Source organism: Myotis brandtii, unplaced genomic scaffold (genome assembly GCF_000412655.1).
Source record: "Myotis brandtii unplaced genomic scaffold, ASM41265v1 scaffold326, whole genome shotgun sequence".
In the NCBI taxonomy this organism is placed as follows: domain Eukaryota; kingdom Metazoa; phylum Chordata; class Mammalia; order Chiroptera; family Vespertilionidae; genus Myotis; species Myotis brandtii.
The window spans coordinates 3,958,261-3,963,908 of NW_005362534.1; the positions used below are offsets into that span (position 1 = coordinate 3,958,261).

At 45.0% G+C, this 5,648-nt stretch overlaps 1 pseudogene; it reads right to left on the reverse strand.

Annotated features, from left to right (window-relative positions):
• Positions 1–658: 658 nt before the first annotated feature.
• LOC102257940 lies at positions 659–1,574 on the reverse strand (annotated as a pseudogene).
• Positions 1,575–5,648: the final 4,074 nt, after the last annotated feature.

Below are 5,648 nucleotides of genomic sequence, written 5' to 3' on the forward strand. Positions count from 1 at the left end.
CAAAGGCGGCCCCCATGGCCGCCTTTGACCTGCCCCCCGGCTCTTAGCTCCCCCCTTGGTTTCCGATCACTGTCAGTGGCAGGGGGCTTCTTCCATGCTTTCCCTTTTGCCTCCCTGCATTGTGCCTACATATGCAAATTAACCTCCATCTTTGTTGGCGGTTAACCGCCATCTTGGCTGGTGATTAATTTGCATATCTCAATAATTAGCCAATGGGAAGGGAAGCGGTCGTACGCTAATTACCATGTTTCTCTTTTATTAGATTAGATAACTGCTAAATCTTCTAGAAGATTCCCAAATTCTATTTTTTTCCCAATAGATGTGACTAACAGAACAGGGTGCCTGACTCAGTGCAAATCATATTTTCATACAAATTTTGTTACCAACCATTGGTAAAAATGTTGGAGTCTTGACTTTGGAGCTCTCACTTTCTTCACTAGTAAAATCAGGTGGGTACATTAAATAATGTTGGGGTCCCTTTCACCTCTAAATTCTTTGATATTATAACCAAAATTACATACCCCAGCCTTATATTAACACTTTCTTTTCTAATCTATGGAAGAGCACATTCCTGTGTAACAAATTGAACAGTGAACCCCCTTTTAATAACCAGAATAGTGCATTCTGCTTTTTTTTTTATTAGCAGGCTTCATTCACTTTATTTTTCTTGTATAAAATTATGTGGTGCCACAGCTGGAGCCTAGGTCCTCTGCACAGAAACTATGGTGCGGGTCTTTATATGATAGCCAGTGAATTCCTGATGGGGACACTTGGTGAACGCAGTCTCTTTCCAGAGATCTGGGGTGAGATAGCCGTAGGTCTTAGAGGTGGCATCAAAGGTGGCCCTGGCGAAGTTGCCCAGGGTGGCAGTGCAGCCCCTGGCCAGGTATAGCAGTCCTCAATACTGGCCAGCAGCAGCAGCTTCTTGGGCACAGGGGCAGAGACAATGCCAGTACCCCTGGGGACAGGGATGGAGAGCATCAGTACAGAGCCACAGCAGCCAGTCACCTTGCAAAGAAGAGTGTGGGGTTTGCTGATCTTGTTTCCCCAGTAGCCTTGCCACACAGGGACACTAGGGAGCTTGGCCAGAATAATGGCTCCATGGATGGCAGTGGCTACTTCCTTTGAGCACTTAACACCCAGACCAACATGTCTTGTAGTCCCCAATGGCAACAAATACCTTGAACCGGTCTTCTGGCCAGCATCTGTCTGCTTTTGCACGGGCATACTCTTCAAAACCTCAGCCTTGAGGGATGCCCCCATGAAAAAGTCAATGATCTCAGATTCCTCGATAGGCAAAGAGAATAGATAGATCTCCTCTAGGGACTTAATCTTCATGTCCTTGACCAGGCGGCCCAGCTTGGGAATCCACTCATTGTCCTGGGCCTTGCCTCCATGAGCTCCACAGACTCAGCCCCGACCCCAACCTCAGCAGCCAGAGATCTGGCCCTGATGCAGCTGCCAAATCCTCCACTGAAGCCCTTGTAGCCCCCTATTCCAGCATCCCCCTCCCACCACTCACACACACACCCTCCCCGCCTCTGGCCCTTCGCAGCGCTGGTGTCATCCGCCATTTTGTGTTTCCTCAAAAAGAAGCACATTCTGCTTTTTTATTGACTTTTTTTGTGATGTGACTCGCAACTTGTCTATTTTCTTTTCATCAGATTTTATTTTTCAATTTGTCTTGAAAAGGTCAAAACCACATACATACTTCAGGGGGAAAAACGTGAAAGAAAAATATATCCAATCTACTGGGAAAAACAGTAAAAGACAATCAAATGAGACTTTTGCCATAGAAACCAATTTCAGTAAAACTCCTAATTTAAAATTCTATCTCTTATGTTTTCTTTAGACGCAATTTGCATCTTCTCACATTGCAAGAAGAAATACAAGGATGCTAAGTTTTAAATTTCAGTGTTTTTGAGAACATTCGAATTAGCAAAGCCTTAAAATTTCTGGTAAAACAATAACAAAAAATTAATGCAACAATCTTTTTTTCCCAGCATGCCTCAGCTGTGACCACAGCAACTAACTCAGAAATTAATGAAATAAAGAGGAAAACACTCTAAGTATAGGTGTTGGAGGTTTAAATTCTGGCTTTAAAGGTTCTTTCTATGCCAGGCCTAGGGACCCCACCTGTGCACAAATTTCATGCACCAGGCCTCTAGTCTACCCTAAAATATAAAAACCTAGGGTCCATAACGACCAACCGAAGGCTCGACCGAACACCAGAAGTCAGTCCTGAGGTCAGTGCTGGGTTGCCGTGGCGACCCAGCCCTGACTGCTTAGGGGGCTGCGGATCAGGCCCGGAGAGAGGCAGGGTCTGATCCGCAGCTTCCATGGCAGCTGTTGATCAGCCATTGCCTCTCTCTTTCTCCCCGGGCTTCGCCAGCAGCCTCGCCTATTTCTCTCCGGGCCTCCATGGGGGCTGCTGAACAGCCTCGCCTCTCTGATCAGGCCCCGTTGATAGGCCCAGAGATGCTGACTGGCATAGAAACCGACCAATCAGAACCGAATCTGGGTGAACTGCGAAGGCAGAACCTAACATGAGGGCTGAGGAGGAGTTTTAAGGGCAACAGTTGTTTGGCGTAAGGTGTAAGAAAGCGGTTCAATTTTTTAATGACCGGTTTGGCAATATAGTGCATAAGGCTGGGTATCTGTCCAGATATAGGGATTATGTATTTTTGTCTGCCAAGAGCATCTCCTCCTGCTGAAAATGGCTCCCCCCCATTTTAGCAATTCTATCCTATATAATCTATCTATACTAATAAAAGGGTGATATGCTAATTAGACTGGGTTGACCAACCATCTTCCAAACGTCCGACTACCTTCTGGACAAAGCCATGGGGACCGAGGCAGAGGCAGTTAGGGGCAATCAGGCTGGCAGAGGCAGGGCAGGGCATTTGAGGGCAAGATCAGGCCGGGAGGGGGTTAAGGGAAATCAGGCCAACAGGGGAGGGCCACTGGGGGAGAGATCAGGCCTGCAGGGGAGGGCAGTTGGGGGCAATCAGGCAGGCAGAGGCAGTTATGGACCATCAGGCCTGCAGGGGAGAGCAGTTAGGGACGAGATCAGGACAACAGGGGAGGGCAGTTAGGGGTGATCAGGCAGGCAGGCAGAGGCAGTTAGGGGCAATCAGGCAGGCAGGCAGGTGAGCGGTTAGGAGCCAGCGGTCCCAGATTGCAAGAGGGATGTCTGACTGCTGGTTTAGGCCTGATCCCACAGGGACATCCCCCAAGGGGTCCCTGATTGGAGAGGGTGCAGGCTGGGTTGAGGGAACCCCTCCCATGCATGAATTTCCTGCATTGGGCCACTAGTCTCTTAATAAAATTAATAATAATGGTTAACATTTTTGAGTGTCTGATATATATCAGGTGCTTTATCTTATAACCTATAATCTTTACCAAAAACCCCACTCAGAAGGTAATCTTACCCACATTTTGCAGAGAATGAAACAAGGTCAGAGGAACTAACTCACCTATGGTGTAAGACAATATGCTTGTCTTGAGGTTGCCCACATGTTCGGATTTAGTGAAACAGAGAGGTATGTGCTAATTTACTCCAAAGCAAAGCAGTCTATAGCCAAACCCGTGTTAGAAGCTCAAATGGCCTGTTACTGTTCACTCAGAGGAGAAATGATTAATGTTTAGCAAATTGGAGTATGTTACTTGCTAGAACTCCTCCTAGGGGCGATCCTATATTTGTTAGAGAAAAATGTAACAATTAAACCACTTGAGATGGGAAGTGAGGTTCCTCAGTCATGTTCAAGAAACAACAAAATTATCACTCGATGTCTATGAGTAAAAACAGGAGAGAAACACACTTTTTCTAAAAGAAAAGGCAGAAAAGAACCACTGCATGGGGATATGTAAGTAGAGGTATAACAGTGGTTCTCAACCGGGGGTACTTTTTGCCCCACCCCTCCATATGTCTAGCAATATATGGAGGCAGTATTGGTTTTTTCAGCTACAGAGGGTGGAGGTGATGTGGCAAGGTACTACTGGCACCTACTAGGTAGAGATCAAGGGTGCTGCTAAACAGACAGCCCCACACAACAAAGAATGATTTGGCCCAACACATCAATAGGGCTGAGATGGAGAATCCATGAGAGAGCAGAAGCAAACACAACCAAGTGCATCGTAACCAAGAAAGGATTTCAAAGGAAAAACAAATAGAAAGTTTTAAAATTATGTCTTGTGGGTTCTGCAGAATGAAATCCTATATGTGGTCCAAATGTCAGTGGAGCCACAGTTGAGAAGCCTTGCAATAGATGAAGCACAACACTCCCTGTCCCCAGATTCAATTGCAGAGAAACCAAGAAGGAAATTTAGGGAGGAAAACAAAAAGAGGATATTTATTTTTCATATACTCTCCTGTATCAAACCCTCTACCAACTTTCCTATCTTTGTATTACTCTATTACACATTTCTCAATTAATTTTGCCTTGTAGGGGACATTTGGTAACATCTGTAGCCATTTTTGCTTGTTCTACTGAGGCAGCAGGATTGCTACTGGCTTCCAGTAGTGGGTTGAGGTCAGGGATAAAGATAATGCACAGGACAGCACCCTACAAGAATGGATTTTTCAGCCCAAAATATCTATGGTATTGAGGTTAAGAAATTGGTTTACACTGATTGACAAAGTTTTTGTAAGTGAATTGCTTTTTATTATTTTTATTTTGTATATGTTTTTATTGATTTCAGAGAGGGAGAGAGAGATAGAAACATCAATGATGAGAGAGAATCATTGATCAGCTGCCTCCTGCATACCCCTGCTAGGGATTGGGCCCGCACCCCAGGCATGTGCCCTTGACCAGAATCGAACCCCGGACCCTTCAGTCCCCAGGCTGACACTGTACCCATTGAGCCAAACCAGCTAGGGCATGAATTGATTTTTAGAAACTAAAACAAATACTGAGTTCTTCATCCAAGTTGGAACAATGTGACACTGAACATGTTGTATACTAGGGTATTCTTGTGTCCCTTTGTCTTGGCACTGAACATGGTTTGACGCAGATGATAAAGTATAAGGATTCAGCTGACCTTAGAATTATTCCTATAAAATACTTGGCATGGTGATTCACATTCAGTAGGTACTCAACAAATATTAGATCCCTTCCACCCTGCCTCTCCCATCACCCACTGCATAATGTTTGGTCACAAATCTGGAGGCTGTTACATTGTTTCCCCTTCTTGGAATGCCCTTTATCCTTCCTCTCTGCCTGGGCAAACCAGATTTATCATCCTGGGTCCAGCCAAAGTACCACATCTTCCCTAAGATCCCATCTGCTCTCCTCCATTTCAAAACTTCTAGAGCTCTCATTATCTACCAATAATATTGACATCTGTAGTATACTAGCTTGAATTTCTACAGAAACCATTTTGAAAAATTCAAATTAATTGAGAAATTGCACTATCAAATATTTCAATACATTATAAAAAATCTAACAATTAAAACAGCTTTATTCTGCATGGCTGATAAATCAAAGAGAATGTTCCTGTGCTAAATCTGCCTAAGAACCAATCCTAATATATAAAAAGCCAGGGGCCGTCACAAGCGAAACAACCAGAGGGATGACCAAACAGTAGGCTGCATGGGGCGACCAGGCCATTGGGGGGGGGGGGGGGGGGGGGCCAAAAAAACCAAAAAC